General features: G+C 32.5%; 1 long non-coding RNA gene across 1 annotated transcript in view; it reads left to right on the top strand.

Annotated features, from left to right (window-relative positions):
• The first annotated feature begins 4,123 nt into the window (after positions 1 to 4,123).
• Positions 4,124 to 18,425, top strand: part of LOC141496907 (uncharacterized) — a 31,082-nt gene continuing 16,780 nt past the window's right edge. Inside the window, exons 1-2 of the long non-coding RNA XR_012471191.1 lie at positions 4,124 to 4,283; positions 9,658 to 9,855. This is a non-coding gene — a long non-coding RNA (uncharacterized LOC141496907). The remainder of the gene's footprint in view (positions 4,284 to 9,657; positions 9,856 to 18,425) is intronic.

Below are 18,425 nucleotides of genomic sequence, written 5' to 3'. Positions count from 1 at the left end.
GCCACAGGTGGATAAAGTGGATACCAAAGGTAGAAAACAGACTTGAAAAGGGCTTAGCATCCCTCTCATCACATGAACTTTCTTCCCTGAATATACCTTAGCAATTCTAAGATGGAAAAACAGGTATAAATTTATGTAATACTGCAAAGAATTATAGGAACTAAAAGATATAAAGGATCTTGGATTAATTTACTAAACCTATAACTAAAATGGGATTTTCCTATGTAACACCACCTCAAAGTTAACACCTAGTCTTTGTCTATAAAGAGATTAACTAAAGAATTCCATTAAGTAGGAAGTTCATTTGGAGGATTTAGGAAGCAACAATCAAAAATTATTTGATTTTTTAAAATGTTGTTTTAAATTTAAATTTTAAATCTAAGTCCATGAAACTATAAGTTGTTTGCTTTTATATTTCCTTTTCCAGTTGATTAATTTTACTTTTAAATGAGTTGTTTACATTTTCCAGTTGGTTAAATTTAACTTTTGATGAATTGTATTCCTTTTGCAGTTGGTCATTGGACTTTTTCCCATCTTTCTTCTTCTTTTCTTTGGTTTTTAAAATCTTTTTAAAGTTCTTCCATGAGGTTTTGGATTTGAGTCCAATTCATAGCCTCCTTTGAGAACTTCCATGTAGGTCATTTGTCACTGTTTTCTTCTTCTGAGATGGCATTCTTATCATCTCTATCTGAATAGTAGCTTTTTATGGTTAGTGCTCTTTGTTTTTTGCTCATTTTGATAGTTGAACTCCACTCCTGTGGTACAGAGAGTATAGTCCCAGGTTCTTTGTGTTGGACTTGGGGTCTGGTCTCTGGCTATCACTTGCTAAAGTGTTGTCTATGCAGAGTTTTATTTCCTCCCTTATGTCTAGACTCTGGCTGTGAAGTGGTTTGTTTCCAACCCTGTCCTGTCCACTGTCTTGCCCCAGTGTTCTCAGAGCTCAGATTTTGTCTGGCTTTGGAACCTTCCTTGCTAGTCTCATCAAAAAGTAAAGTTAATCAATTGGAAAAGGAAACACAAAAGCTAATGGAAGAAAATAGAACCCTAAAACTGGCAGTGGAAAAATAGAAACTAATGAATCTATGAGGCACCAAAATTCCATCAAATAACAACAAAAGGTTGAAAAAGTTGAAGAAGATGTAAAGTACAATCTGGAAAATAGATCCAGGTCTATCTAAAAGTCTAGATCCAAAAAAAGGACCTAGAAAATATCTTTCAGTACATTATCATGGAAAAATGTCTAATATATTAGATCAAGAATACAAAATAGTTTTTGAAAGAATACAAAGAACACTTCCAGAAAGAGACCCCAGAATAAAAACTTCAAAGTCTATCAGAGCCAAATTCCAGAACTCTCAACTAAAGGAGAAAACTGCAAACAGTCTAAAAGAAGCATTTTAAATACAATTTTAAACACAATCAGAATTACACAGGACTTATCAACTTCAAGATTAAAGGATCAGAAAGCCTGGAACATAATATTTCAGAGGGCAAAGGACCTTGTATTACAATTGAGAATCATTGAGAATCAATTATCCTGAAAAATTCAGCATATTCTTTTGGGGAAAAGATGGATTTTCATGAAGTAGAGGACTTCCAAAAAATTTCTGATAAATAGACCCAAACTGATCAGAAAATTTGATCTTCAAATACAGGAGTCAAGCAATGCATTTAAAGGTAAACAGAAAAGGGAAAAAATGATAGTCAAGAACATTAAATTGTATCTATCCCTACAAGGGAAGACAAGACTTGTAACTTGAGATTTGTATTTCTCCTAGGATAGTTAAAGGGTTAATGTAATTGAAAGGATCATCTCAGAGGATATGGATATAAATGAGTCATGAAAAAACTATATGATAACAGTATTTCATATAGAGTAAGGGAGAAAGCATACTTATGAGGGTATATACATAATTATACTGCCTCACACCTATCAGAGTGACTAAGATGACAAAATGAGAAAATGATCAGTGTTGCAGAGCATATGGTAAGATTGATATATTGATGCAATGTTGGTGGACTTGTGAACTAATGCAACCATTCTGGAGAGTAATATGGAACTTTGTCCAAAGAGCAATAAAACTGATCATACCCTTTGATCCAGCAATACCAATACTAGTCCTTTTGATATAATATGGGAAAAGTCCCACATTTTCAAAAATATATTTAGCAGTTCTTTTTCTTGTAGTAGCAAAGAACTGGAAATTGAGGGGATGCCCATCAATTAGGAATTGACTGAACAAGTTATGGTATAATAATGTTATGGAGTACTATTATTCTATAAGAATCCATGAATGGTAGGACTTTACAGAAAGCATGGAAAGATTTAAACAATCTGATGATGAGTGAAGGGAGCAGAACCAAGAGAACACTGTACATATTAATAGCAACATTGTGAATTGATAAACTATGATGGATGCAGCTTCTCTCAGTAGTTCAGAAATCTAGGACAACTCTGGTAGACCTGTTATAAACAATGCCATACACATCCAGAGGTAGAGAACAGCAACAGCAAAAGCAACAGCAACAGCAACAACAACAACAACAACAAAACACCACATACTGATGGTATGGATAATGGAGTTGATAAAAACACTACATACTGAAGGGATACTATGTTCACTTTTAAAATAACTTCTCTTTTTCCTCTCTACTGTATAGTTTTCTTTCCCTTGGTCCCTATACACAAAATTACTGATATGTCTGCATGTTGAACATGAGTATACTTGTAAAACTTTTGCTGAACAACATCTTGACTGCTTGGGGTGTGTGTGTGTGTGTATGTGTGTGTGTGTGTGTGAGAAAGGAGGGTGGTGAAAAAATGTGTAACATGCATATGCAGGTGAATGAATGCTGAAAGGTTTTCATGGCATGTAGTTGGAAAAATAAAAATTAAAAAAAATCATGCACTAATACTCTCTCCAATTTTGTCTTGTCTTGTGGCCTTTTCAAGTTGAATTATTTACTTTCAGGGCAGTAGCTAACCTTGATACCATATTCATCCTTATTGAAGGCAATAGAAAACATGGCTGAAAACATTATCCTGAAAAGCATGGGAACAAGTACACAACCTTGTTTTTCTGTACTAGTGACTGAAATTGAGAGAGCATTGCTCATTATCCAAAACTCAGGCAAGCACACCATCATGAAATCAACTACAATACTGATGAACTTCTCTGGATAATTTTGATATAATTTTTCATAAGACCTCATGAATGACAATATCAAAGACCTTAGTCAGATCTGAAGATTTTATATATATATATATGTATATATATATATATATATATATATATATATATATATATATCTACTTCTATTTTGCTCCTGGCATTTTTTCTGGAATTGTTAGTAGCAATTACAAGATCAGCTGTTCCTTGTCCCTTTCTGAAGTCACACTGGCTCTCAAGTAGATGACTAACTTTCAGGTGAAGGATTAGTCTGTTAAGGAGGATTCTGGCAAGACTATTACTAATAATGATTAAGAGAGAATCACCACTGTGATTGTCACAGGACAATCTATTTCCTTTATCTTTATAGATAAGGACAACAGAGAGATACCTCAGCTCCTGGGATATAACCTCCTTCTGTCATATAACTTGAAAAATTTCAGTTATATTTTGTATGAGAAATATACCCACTATATTGTAAATCTCAGCTGTAATAGAATCAGCACCAAGTGCTTTGCCAGATGAAGGGAACCCAGTGACATTCAAAGCTAGTTCTGCAGTTGGAATTATCAAATGGTGGGGAACTGACTTCAATCTGAGGTAAATGATCAGTAACTTTAGTGTTGATTGATGATGGTCTATTAAGAACACTATGAAAGTGTTCAGTCCCTCTTTCTAGGCTCATGTCCCTATCACTAATCAATATGGCTCCATCAGTGCTAACTAATTAAGAAACACTGTAGGTCTTTGGCTTCAATAGTCTTCAGGGCATCATAAAATGCTTTGAATTTTCAGTATACTTGGTCACATGGAACACGTAATAATGGAAACTTTGTGAAGTAATTCAACAGTGTTACTATGTAGATATATTTATTAACAACCATATGAACAATGGCCTTTCTAATAGGAACCTGGGACTGTGAATAGAAACTTGTTATAAAGTTGCAATGAACTTTCCAGTACCACATTGCTCCATTTAGTATTTTTGATTAATCTAAAATCTACGTAATCTGGCTTTCACTATGTGAATGAATCACACACAAAATGGCAATATGTTCCCTTTAAATCTGTGGAAGTTTGATGTAGTGGAAAGAACAATGTAACTATATTCAAGTGAGTATTAAATTTGAATCTTAACTAGTATTTTCCACGTTTTTGCCTCTGACAAAGTCATAGGAATTTTTTTATTCTTAATTTTCTCATCTGTAAAATAGGGATGGCAATACCTTTAACTTGTCTTTCAGAGTTGTAGTGAATGCCAAATGAAAAGGTTTGTGAAGCGTTTTGAATTTTATTTATTTAATACCTTCTATTATAATATCTCATATCTTCTAGTTCTGGTACCCCAGTATTGATAAATTAGAGAACTTTTTATTCCTTTCCCTTTTATACTACATAATGGAAGCAATTTATTCCCTTCTGTTCCTGCTAAGAGCATTGATTATTATTCAGACTGGTGACTGCTGACAGAAGAGGTTGCTTTTGAATGAGGTTAAAACTCCTTTGGACTATTTCATGCCCATTTTGCATCTTATTCAACACCATAAAAATAGTTATGTATAGCAATAGCATATCTTATTACCTTACCTTAGATTACTTAAGTCGGGAATGATTAGCCTGAAAACTTCGTGTGAGTGGGGACCATCTTAGCCATCTTGGTATCTTCAACATCCTGAAACACAAGACTTTGTACATAATAAAAGGTTCTCATTAAATACTTAATAAATTAATAACAAAGCTAAATTGGCAAGTCCACATGGTGCTTCCCTAGTGCTTTTCAAGTAGCAGCACCAGCAAGTCTTTGTTGAGCAGGAAATTTTAGCTAGAAAGTCTACAAATACTACTTCATATTTCCCAGAAAGTCTCATACTACTTCTTGATCTTAATGCTAACAGCAAGCTTATTAACCTATCTCATTTTGGCCCAGAGGCTGAGCTAACAAACTAAATTGCATGCAGGTGGATATTCTTGTGGTGAAAGGAGATTGCTTTATTTTTCATTCATGATCAGAAAAAGAGAATAGTTGTATGATTCCTAATGGGCTTTTCAAACAAGGTACAAAATTCATAGTGTTGCCTCCTTTATTTTTTATCTCTTGTATCTTGTAACTTGTACCTTAAGCTCCATGAGGATCTTACAGGTGCTTTTCTGAGTGTATAGCACAAATTCATATGAAAATCATAGCTGGAATAAATATAGTAAATATAACTGAGGGAAGGAAAGGCTGGATTTGGTCAAAAGATAGAATTTAAGAATAATTTTAAATTAAATGTTAAAAAATCTTATTTTAAGTATGTATACATATGTACATATGTGTACATATATATTCGCATAAACACACAAATATATCATGGATCCATTAGATATTATCTAATTTGGACCTTTTCTCAGAATGATATTTTTAAATATTTAAAATAAAATACAAAAGATTACAAAGGAAATCAATATTTTTAAATAACTATCATTTTTTCCCCTAAATTTCTAGACACGGGTTATCTAGAATTTGGCTTAATAATAAATATTATCTAATTAGAGAGAAAGTTTAATGTAGAAATAAGATTTTTTTGTTGGCATCTAATTGATCTTATTTGTTGAAATTTCTCTAAAGGAATTGGAAAATACTGTTTACTCAGATTTTTGGTTTGTAAAAGTTCATTGAAGTTCTACTTGATGATGATAAATTTCTATTTGTTACATATTAAAGTGGCTTAATAGAATAGAAAGAATGTTTAAAATGTGACAGTGTGAAGATATGACTGAATATGACCTTGTATCTTCTAATTATAAGATTATTATTTAGAAATCTACCCTAAATTCTTCAGAGTACATTGCTTTCTATGAAACTACATAGAGTTAAATTAATTTCCACATTAAAAATAAATGATTTTGCAGGTATGACTGTTAATTACTTCTTAACTACTGAAATAAAATTGCCAGCTTTAATTATTTATATCATTGCCTTTTCCTTTTGCAATGTATGTTGTGTAAATTTTTGCCCCCCCATAACCACATCCCGTTCTCCATTTCTATATCTATTGCTTGAAAATCTTATCTCTTTCCATCCCTAGAGTCAGTAAAGTGACACGATGGAAAAATGCATTGAGATAGAATTCAGAAAGACATGAATTCAAATACTGCTTCTGATATTTACTTGCCAGGCAAGTCACTTAACCTTTATTTCCTTCAGCTTCCTCAAATGCAAAATATGAAAACAATATCATAGATTTTTAATATTTATAAAAGTTATGTCCTATTAATTTACCCTTTTCCCTCTCTCATATTTCTTCCCAAACTAACCATTTTGTATGATCCACTTCAACAATTCTTACTTCCTTTATCTTCCTCACTTTCAGGTGTTTTTCCCTCACTAGTGATTGCTTTACAACTACCTACAAACATGCTCATAGCTTTAGCATTTTCAGAAAACCCTCATTTGACTCACCCGTTCCCACTATGATTCTATATCTTTTTTGCCTTTTATGATTATACTCTTGGAGAAGGCTTTCTACATCAGATGCCTCCCCTTTCTTTACTCTTATGCTCTTCGTAATGAAATTGTGCTTTCCAAAGTTCCCAATGAATTTTTAATTGACAAATCTGATAAACTTTTTTTCAATCTTCATCCTTTCTGACCTTTCTGAAGTCTTTGACATTATTGATCACCCTCTACTTGATACTTTCTTTCCTCTAAGTTTTGGGGAATCTTCTCTGTTGTGATTTTCTACCTCCTTTTAGGGCAGCTAAGTGGTATAGTGGATAGAGCACCAGTCCTGCAGTCAGGAAGACTTGAGTTCAAATCTGAACTCAGATATTTGACTAGCTGGGTGACTTTGGGCAAATCACTTAACTTTGATTGACTGCCATCCAGAGTCATCTCCAGTCATCCTGATTCATATCTGGCCACTGAACCCAAATGGCTCCAGAGGAGAAAGTGAGTCTGGTGACTTAGCACAACAACCCTCTCATTCAAATTCAATTCACTTGCTTGCCATGGCATCACCTCTTATTACCAAGTATCATCACCTACTTATATGACCACTACTTCTTAGTCTGTTTTGTTGGATCTTTATTTAGGTCATGCTCAGAAGCCATAGGTTTTCACATATATTTTATTTTGTCCTTCCTTTCAAAACCTTCCCTTTTCCAAACTTCTTTATAATTGTCATCATTCTCCCAGGTCTTCAGGCTGGTAACCTAAGTATCATCCTTGAAGTATTACTAGCTCTCATCTCCCCCCCCCCCACAACTCCATCTAATCTGTTTCAAAGACTTATCAATTTGCTCATTTTCACATCTCATATAAAATTCTTTTTCTCCTCTGATAGTTCTACTACTGTTAAAAGCTTTCATTGCTTCATTTTTGAGTTACCGCATGAACCAATTGGTTGGTCTCTTTAAAAGAAGTTTGTCAAAATAATTTTCCTAAAGTACAGTGCAAATCATGTGGCCTAGACTCCCCAATAAATAAACTTCATGAACTATTTATCACCTCTAGAATGCTGTTTGACATTCAAAGTAAATCACTGGGGCAGCTAGGTGGCACAGTGGATAGAGCACCAGCCCTGGAGTCAGGGGGACCTGAGTTCAAATCTGATCTCAGACACAATAATTGCCTAGCTATGTGACTTTGGGCAAATCATTTAACCCCATTGCCTTAAATAAATAAAATAATAAATTAAAAAAAAGAAAGAAAAAGACAAAGTAAATCACTTCTATCTTCTTCCCTGCCTCTACTTTAAAATTTTTCTTATATATAAAAAGATCATATCATTTGGTCATTTATCAATTGGGGAATTGCTCTTATTTTTATAAATTTTAGTCAGTTCCCTATATATTTGAGAGATGAAACCTTTATCAGAGAAATTTGCTTTTTTATTTCATAGTTAGTATTGCTAAACCTATTTCCCTCCATTCTATTTTCTATTTTCCATTTAGTCTATTGTCTCTGCTTTCACCTTGTCCCTCCTCAGAAGTGTTTTGCTTCTGCATACATCCATCTTCAATCTGCCTTTTCTTCTATCACTCCCACCCTCTCCCTCTTTCTCTTTCCCCACCTTCTTTCCTGTAGGGTAAGATAAATTTCTATACCAATTGAGTGAGTGTAATTCCCTCTTTGATCGACCTCCTCCCTTTCCCCCTCTACTGTAAATATGTTTTCTTGTCTTTTTCATGTTAAATGTTTCCTCAATTCTACCCCTCCCTTTTCTTTCTCCCAGTACATTCCTCTTTCACCATTTAATATTAAGATATCATACCCTTATATGCAATTCACACCTGTGCCCTCTGTTGATATATACTCTAATTTCCATTCTTATGAAAATTCTTATGCTACCAGTATCATCTTACCATGTATTAATATAAACAACTTAGCATTATTAAGTCCCTTGTGATTTTTCTTTTCCTTTTTACCACTTTATATTTATTTTGAATCATATGTATTAAAAGTCACATTTCCTATGTAGTTCTTTTCATCCTCTTGAAAATTCTATATTTCATTGAACATTCATTTTTTTTTTCCCTGAAGGATTAAACTCAGCTTTGCTGAGTGAGGGAATTCCTTGCTGTAATCCTAGGGCCTTTGCTCTCTGGAATATCCCAAGTCCTCTGATCCTTTAATGTAGAAGTTGATAAATCTTGTACTGTACTGACTGTGGCTCTCTTAATACTTGAAGTCTTTCTTTCCAACTCTGCATTATTTTCTTTTTGTCCTGGGAACTCTGGTATTTGACTATAGTATTCCTGGAAGTTGTCATTTTAGTTTTCTTACAAAGGTTTATTCTTTCAATTTCTATTTCATTCTCTGGTTCTAAAATATTAGGACAGTTTTCCTTGATAGTTTCTTGAAAGATCTCATCCAATCCCTTTTCTTGATCAAGCTTTCAGGTAGTCCAATAATTTTAAAATTGTCTTCATTGAAAATATTTTCCAAGTCAGTTATTTTTTCAATGAGATATTTTACATTGTCTTCTACTTTTTCATTCCTCTAAGATATCTTGAGTGGAACAGTTGTTTCACTTTCTATTTTTGTCGGTTTTATCACTTTAGGGTCTGTTTAGAAGCTTTTTTTTAAAGTTGTTTTGGGAAAACTACTGGAGTTTCCTGGTTTCACACCATCATTTTGATTCCACCTAAGATGGAAATATGTTAAATCTAATATGTTAAATCAGCTTACTCACTTTTGTGGGAAGGGGCAAGGGAAGAGAGGGTGTTAGAAAAATGTGGACCTCAAAATCTTGCAGAATGATGAATGTTGAAGACTCTTTTCCATGTAATGGGTAAAAAATGAAATTAAAATAAAAAAAATTAAAAATAAAAAAAAGCATATTTCCATACAAGTTATATTGTAAAAAAGAGAGTCAGTACTAAAGGGGAAAATTTTTGAGAAAGAAAAAAGCCATAAAACATGCTTTAAAAAGTGAAAATAGTATGTTTTGTCTACATCATTCAGAATCCAGTTTTTCTTTTTTTTTCCTTCTCTTATTTTTAGGGATAAAAGTTTTAAGTGTTGCTGTGATTTGCAGAAGCTAAGGGTGAGAGAGATTAGCAGCAGTATGGCTACCAGTATCATCTTATGCATAGATGGCACCAATAGCTGATATCCGTCACCATGAGAGAAATGAAGTAAAGAAGGAGGATGAGAAGCTTACTTTGGAATCAAGCTCCCCAAGAGCAGACAAAGGAAGAGGTCAGCTTTTAAAAAGACAGGAAGATTAGGTATAAGTAGTTGGGAAGGTAGTAGCTCAGACAGCAGAGGTGAGATAATTAGAGGAAGTTCAGTAAATAAAAGATTTAATCCTTTCAGGCTAGAGCAGGAATCAATTGTTTGGTTGATAGGAATTTATTTTGTGCTTTGGGGTGAGGATTTATGAGTCCTTCCCAGGGAGGGCAAAGTACATTACTAAATGTTCATTGACCTCATCTTCATAGTTTGGGCAATGGGATGAGGGAAGGGGTACATTTGACAATGACCTTGAGCAATGGCTTAGAGGTCAATGTTAAAAGTAAGAATTATGACCAGTGCAGAGGGAACAGATTAAATACAGAACATATTTCTCTGTTCACATTTCCATTACTACATTTTCCACTCAAATATTTTAGGACCAAATTCATTTGAGAGTTGGGATGAAAGTCCCTTTTTCCAAAGCTACTTCCAGCATAAAAGAGCATACAGTGCTATCCATGCCTAGCAGATCCCATTTGAGGGATGATTAAGATGCAGCCAAGAATTGCCCAAGGCAGAATCTAAGGGGCCCTGATACCCAGGTTAAGGTATGGAAAGATATTTATTTGTGTCACTGGATTGAGATGGAACATTTGTAACCTGGAGGAAACAAAAATCACAAAATAAGCAAACAGAACATATATAAGCAAGAAAAATAAGTAGGAGTGAGACAAGTAAAAGGGCCAGTAAAGACAAAAAGTCAGGAGTCCCAAGAAAAGAGACCTGGGAAATATAGCAATGCAGGGAAATATATAGAAAAAATTATTCTCCATGATCTCAAGATTGGGGCTGTTTGATAATTGAATTAGTATATTTAACATGTCCAATCTAGGTTTGATCTTAGAGAGACATTTCCTCCAACTCACATTAGTTGGAGAGGTATTGGCACCTGGTAAAAGGAAATCTTAACACAAATTTTTCCTTGAGAAAAATTAGGTCAAAAAACTTATATTTCTATTATTAGATAAAAGAATTTTAGAATCTTCCAGACCAGGGATCCATAACTTTGATTAGTCAAATGTCATCTCAATATAAACAGAAAATTCAATTCTTTATGCTTGGAATATATATATATATATATATATATATATATATATATATATATATATATATATACACATACATGTGTATATGTTTTGAGTATATGCATATATATGTTTATATATATAACACACACACACACACACACACACACACACATATATATATAAATATATATGCTTATATTTAAAACTCAGTTATACTCCACAAATGACCTAATTGCTAGAATATGATTTCCATTCAAAATGAATTCACTAAAAGTTGCCAAATGAATTTGAGCTGTAACCAAAGGCTTAGGGATAGTACGAATTCATATCTATCTATCTATCTATCTATCTATCTATCTATCTATCTATCTATCTATCTAGTGTGATCATTTCAGAATAACACACATCCAAGAAGTGATTTACAATAAAACATTTTTCTCTTTTTAACTTTAACCATATTTAAAATGAACAAAAATCCCCCTTGTTGAAATTTGGATCTCCTTTTAAGACAAATTTTAAAATAGTACACAGGTCATCCTTCTTTTAATATAACTAGTTGAGCTAGTAACAATAGCCAAGGATAAACACTGCTTAACTGGTTCTTAGAATTTAGAGAATTATAGGTCAGATGATTCCCATTCTTAAACCTGATTTAATAATTTTTTTTAGTACTGATAATCTGACACGATTATAATAATTTGATAGAAAGAAGGACAAAAGAAAATGTTCTCTTATATATTTAGATGTCTGTTACAGGCAGAGGTCATATAGAGTGGCAATTGCAATGTGCCAGGTTTTAAGTAGGCCAGGTGGGATATCGTATATGCCATATCGGGAAATTCAGTTAGGAAAATCCTATGTCCAAACTTTCCTCATAAGAACTCCACCTGTAGTTATCCATGTCAAACGTCAGAGGGTTATGGACATCATCGAACAGAGATTTTTGTCAGACCCAAATCTGTTAGTAGGTCTTCAAAAAGCAATTTTCTATAATCAGCAGGTGAATTCAACTTAAGAGGACCAAAATTTGTCATATATTGACTATAATCTGTAACCAATATCAACTAGAGATCTGCTTCAATTGACTTTATTTTAAGATGAAATCCAATTGGCATAGTATGAACCTTGCCTGTTAGCTATGCTCAAACAGACAAATATAGACTACAATACCTGAATTCATATGATTCGAGTAGTTTGCAAAAAATTCTTCACATGTTCTATTTACATATTAAATAACCAAAAATAAGATTTCTAATTTGGGGTGATACATATATTCTTCTTCTTCACTAACATCACATATCTATATTAAAATCTTGTTTCTTTAGATCATAAATAAAACAAAAAAGGAGGTTCTTAAATTAAACCTTGTAAAGATATTCTTCAGAGATTGAATCTTATTTTATGTCTTGAAATTTTTTTTTTGTCTGGATATGGATGGCATATTCCATCACAAGTCTATGTTTATCATGATTTACTGTTACTGTCACTGTTTTTTTTTTGTTTGTTTTTTTAGATTTTTGTAAGGCAAATGGGGTTAAGTGGCTTGCCTAAGGCCACACAGCTAGGTAATTATTAAGTGTCTGAGACCGGATTTGAACCCAGGTACTCCTGACTCCAGGGCTGGTGCTTTATCCACTATGCCACCTAGCCGCCCCTACTGTCACTGTTAATGTATGCAATCCTGGCTCTACCCACTTCAATCAGCATGAGGTCAAATAAGTCTTTCCAGGTTTTTATGAAGTCCATTTGCTCATGATTTTTTAGAGAACAATAGTATTCCATAACATTTAGATATCAAAACTTCTTTAGCCATTCCAGAATATATGGACATACCCTCAATTTACAATTCTTTTCCACTTCAAAAAGAACTGCTATAAATTATTTTGTTCATGTGTGCACTTTTTCCTTTTTTATAACCTCATTGAGATACAGACCTAATAATGGTATTGCTGGATCAAAGGATATGCACAGTTTTACAGCCCTTTGGGCATAGTTCCAAATTGTTCTCCAGAATGGTTGAATCACTTTATAACTCCACCAAGAATGCATTAGTTTCCCACCTTTCCCACAGCCTCTCCAACATTGATCATTTTCCTTTTTTTTTTACTATATTAACCAATTTGGTAGGTACACAGTGTTATCTCAGAGTTGTTTTAGTTTACATTTCTCTAATCAGTAATGATTTTGGAATATTTTTTTCATATAGTTATAACTTTAATTACTTCATCTGAAAATTGCCTGTTTATACCCTTTAATCAGTTATCAATTAGGGAATGACTTTTTTTTAAAAATCAATTTGACTCGGTTATTTATTTTAGAAATGAGTCCTTTATCAGAAATACTATCTATGAAAATGATTTTCCAGCTTTCTGTATTTCTTCTTACTTTGGTTACATTGGTTTTTATTAGTGCTAAACCTTTTTAATAATCAATATTATCCATTTTGCATTTTGTCATAGTCTCTATCTCTTGTTTAGTCATAATTCTTCCCCTTTTCCTAGTTTAGACAGTTAAAATATTTTCTTGTTTTGTTAATTGACTTATGGTATTGCCCTTTATGTCTAAATCCTACACTCATCTTCAATATTATAGGCAGAACCTAGATTCTGCCATGCCATTTTTTTAGTTTTTGTAGAAGATTTTGTCAAATATTCCAAGAAACTGGAATCTTTGGGCTTATCAAATAGTAGATTACTATACTCACTTGCTACTTTTTCTTTAGTGACTGATCTCTTCCATTTGCCTACCATTCTATTTCCTAGTCAGTACCAAAAGCTGTTGATGACAGTTATATAATATAGTTTTAGATCTGGTATAATTATACAACCTTGCTTTACATTTTTTTCCATTAATTCTCTTGATATTCTTGAGTTCTTTTCCTCCAGACAATTTTAAACTATTATTTCTAGTTCTATAAAATGATTTTTGGTAGTTTGATTGGTATGGCTTTGAATAAATAGATTAATTTAGGTAGAACTGTCATTTTTATTATATTATCTGGAATTATTCATGAGCTTTTGAGATTTTTCCAATTATTTAGATCTGACTTTATTTGTGTGAAAAATGTTTTGTAATTGTGTTCATATTGTTTTGGGGTTTGTCTTGGGAGGTAGTTTTCCCAAATATTTTATTTTGTTTTATTTTTGTTTTTTTTTTTTTGCAAGATAGTGGGGTTAAGTGACTTGCTCAGTGCCACACAGTAATTATTAAGTGTCTAAGGCTGGATTTGAACTCAGGTACTCCTGACTCTAAGGCCAGTGTTCTATCAACTGTGCCACCTAGCTCTCCCCAAGTATTGTTTCTTGTCTATTGCTACTTAAAATGGAATTTCTCTTTCTATCTCTTACTATTGTACATTTTGGGTAATATATAAAAATGCTGAAGATTTATATGGTTTTATTTTATATCTTACAACTTTGTTGATTGATTATTTCAAGTAATTTTAGTTTATTTTTCTATGATTTTCTAAGTATAATATTATATCTTCAGCAAAGAGTGAGTTTTGTTTCCATTGTCTATTTTAATTTCTTCAAATCCTTTTTCTTTTCTTATTGCTAATGGTAACATTTCTAACACAATACTGAATGATTGTGATGATAATGTGCATCCTTGTTTCACTCTTCATCTTGCTGGGACTGTTCCTAGATTATCCTATTACATATAATGCTTATTGATAATTTTAGATAAATACTTTTTATCACTTTAAGGAATGTTCCATTTATTCCTATAGTCTTTAGTGTTTTTAGTAGGAATGGGTACTTTATCAAAGGATTTTTCAACATCTATTAAGATACTATATGATTTCAGTTAGTTTTGTTATTGATATGTCAATTATGTTGATGTTTCCCTAATATTAAACCATCCTTACATTCCTATATAAATCTTACCTGTCTAAAACAACTCTGAGGCACCATTGTACACTTACCAAATTATACTGCTAAGTTGCTGTAACCTTTGTTAATATTTTTTAAAAAAATTTTGCATTACTATTCATTGGGAGAAATTAGATACTTTTGAATTCATCTGGCTCTGGAAATTTTTTCTTAGGTAGTTAACTGATGACCTGTTCAAATTCTTATTCTGATATGGGATTATTTAGTTCTAGTTCCTCTTCCATTAATCTGGTCAATTTATATTGTTTTAGATATTCATCCATATCACTTAGAGATATCAGATTTATTGGTATACATTTGAGCAAAATAGTTGTATTATTATTTTAATTTCCTCCCCCTTGGTGGTGAGTTCACCCATTTAATTTTTGATATTCAAAATTTGTTTTTCCTTCTTTTTAATCAACTGATCCAAATGTTTATCTATTTTATTGTTTTTTTAAGTAAAATCTACTCAATTTTGTTTATTAGACCAATAATTTTCTTATTTTCAATTTTATTAATTTGTCCTTTGATTTTCAGACTTTCTAATTTAGTATTCAATTGGGGATTTTTAATTTGTTCTTTTTATGGCTTTTTAATTATATGCTCAATTTATTGATCTTCTCTTTCTTGTTTTAATAATATAAGAATTTTGAGATATAGTTTCCCTAATGACTGCTTAAGCTGAATTCCACAAGTTTTATATGTTGCCTCATTATTGTCATTGTCTTGGATGAAATTATTGATTCTGTATATTTGTTGTTTCATTCACTCATTTTTAAAAAATTTTTATTTATTCTTCCCATTATTTCAATCTATTTTGCCTGGACCTTTATAACTTACTTTTATAGCTTTCTTGCATCATGATTTGAAAAGGATGCGTTTAATAGGTCTGCCTTTCTGCATTTGATTGTGCAGTTTTTATATCCTAGTACATGGTCGAATTTTGTGTAGGTGCCATGTATTTCTATTACCATCCAATTATCTCCACAGGTTTATCGCATCTAAATTTTCTAACATTCTATTCACTTCCTTCTTGTTTATTTTGTGGTTATATTTATCCAGTTCTGAGCGAGGAAGATGAGGTCCCCACTAGTATAGTTTTCCTGTCAATCTTCCTGTAAGTCATTTAACTTCTCTAAGAATTTGACTGCTATACCACTTAGTACACATATGTGTAGTATTTATTTTACTTCATTGCCTATGGTACCTTTAAGAAATATCTACTTTCCTTCCTTAACCCTTTTGCTTTTGTTTTGTCTGAGATCAGGAGTGCTAACTTTTTTTTTAACTTCAGCTGAAACATGATATATTCTGCTCCATCTTCTGCCTTTACTCTGTGTTTATCTCTCTGTTTCAGATGTGTTTCTTATAAACAACATATTGTAGGATTCTGTTTTTTAATCCTCTCTTGTAACTGCTTTCATGGGAAAGTTTATCCCATTCACATTTATGGTTATTATTACTAACTCTGTATTGCCCTCCATCCTATTTACCCTTCCCCTACTTTTCTCTCCTTTGCACCCTATATGCTTCTTAGCACCACCTCCCTCAATATACTTCTGACCTTTTTCCATTCTACTTTTATCCTGCCTTCTCTTTTCTATCAACCTCTCCTTCCCTTTTCCCCTCCTTTCCCTTTCTTTTTTAAAAATTTATTTATTTATTTTCAACCATATGAACATGTATATTTTAAAATACCAAATTTCCTTCCATCCTCCCTTCCCATCCACCCCCTTCAGTATTGAACAGTCAGGTTAATAGTGTACTTACAACATTTGTGTTAAACAGGTTTACAGGTTAGCAATTTTTGGTATGAGGAATTAGGATTAAGGGAAAGAAATACATAAGAGATATTTTTATAAAGTGCTCATCAGATTCTGAAGAGTTGGTTTTTTTGTATGTTTTGTTTTGTTTTTCTTCCTCTGGATGAGGATAATATAGCCAAGTCTAATAAAGTTGTACTAACTCTCTGGACTGCTGAGAGGAGCTGCTTGTATCAAGGCTGTTCATATCAAGGTTCTACTCCCTTCTCTCAGCATCATATCTCTCAGCATAAGTCATTCCATGCTTCTCTAGAGTCTGATCACTTATGGTTTCTATAGAACATTAGCATTCCATAGTATTCATGCAACTTAACTTGCTTAGGCATTCCCCAATTGATGGACATCTCCTCAATTTCCAATTCTTTACCACTTTCAAAAGAGCTGCTATGAATATTTTGGAACATGTAGGACTTTTCCCTTTTTTTATAATTTCTTCCAGATATAGACTTAGAATTGGAATTGCTGGGTGAAAGGGTGTGAACAGTGTTATTTCTCTTGGAAATAGTTCCATATTGCTCTCCAGAAACATTGGATCTGTTCACAACTCCACTAGTAATACATCAATGTCCCAATCCTTCTATAACCTCTCCAACATTGATCATTTTCCCTTTTTTCTTATCTTGGTCAATCTGATAGGTGTGAGATGATACCTCATTGATGTTTTAATTTGCAATTCTCTAATCAACAATGATTTGGAGTATTTTTATATGAATATATATATATCTATATATATATCTTTAATTTCTTCATTTGAAAAGTGTCTGTTTGTATCCTTTTACCATTTATCAATAGGGGAATGGTTTGTGACCTTATTATAAATCTGATGCAATTCTCTATATATTTTAGAAATGAGGCCTTTATCAGAACCCTTGTTATGAAGATTGTCTCCTAGCTTTCTGCTTTCTTTCTAATTTTGGCAGCAATGATTTTATTAGTACAAACTCTTTTTAATTTAGTATAGTTAAAATCATTCATTTTACAGTTTATAATGTTCTCTAACTCTTGTTTGGTCATAAATTTATGCCTTTGCCAAAGAGCTGATAGTTTCTTGATCTATTAATTTATCTATAGTATTGCTCTTTATGTGTAAATCCTGTACCTATTTTGACCTTATTTCTGTTTAAGGTATGAGATGTATGCTTAGTTTTTGCCATACTATTTTCCAATTTTCCCCCCAATTTTTTTCAGATAATAAGGTCTTATTCCAGAAGCTGATGTCTTTGGATTTATCAAATAGTAGATTGCTGTAGTCATTTACTGCAACTTCTTTTGAACCTATCCTAATCCACTGATTCATTGCTCTATTTCTTAACCAGTACCAGGCAGTTTTGATGACTGCTGCTTTAAATGACAGTTTTAGATATGGTAGAGTTAGGATACCTTCCTTTATCTTTTTTTCCTTCAGTTCCCTGGTTATTCTTGCCCTTTTGTTGCTACAGATGAATTTTTTTACTATTTTTTCTAGCTCAGTAAAGTAGTTATTTGGTAGTTTGATTGGTATGGCACTGAATAAAAATAATTTAATTTAGAATTGTCATTTGTCACCTAACCATGAACATTTGACATTTTCCCAATTATTTAGATCTGACTTTACTTGGGTGAGGAGTGCTTTATAATTATGTTCATACAGTTTCTGGGTTTGTCTTGGGAGGTCAAATCCCAATTATTTAATGTTGCAGTTACTTTAGATGGAATTTCTCTTTCCATCTCTTGCTGTTGGACTTTGTTTTTCATATATGGGAATGCTGATGATTTATTTGGGTTACTTTTATATCCTGCTATTTTGCTGAATTTGTTAATTGTTTCAA

The sequence above is a fragment of the Macrotis lagotis genome, chromosome X (genome assembly GCF_037893015.1).
Source record: "Macrotis lagotis isolate mMagLag1 chromosome X, bilby.v1.9.chrom.fasta, whole genome shotgun sequence".
NCBI classification, from domain to species: Eukaryota; Metazoa; Chordata; class Mammalia; order Peramelemorphia; family Peramelidae; genus Macrotis; species Macrotis lagotis.
The sequence above is the reverse complement of the archived record's forward strand: the minus strand, read 5'-3'. Positions and strand labels throughout refer to the sequence as shown.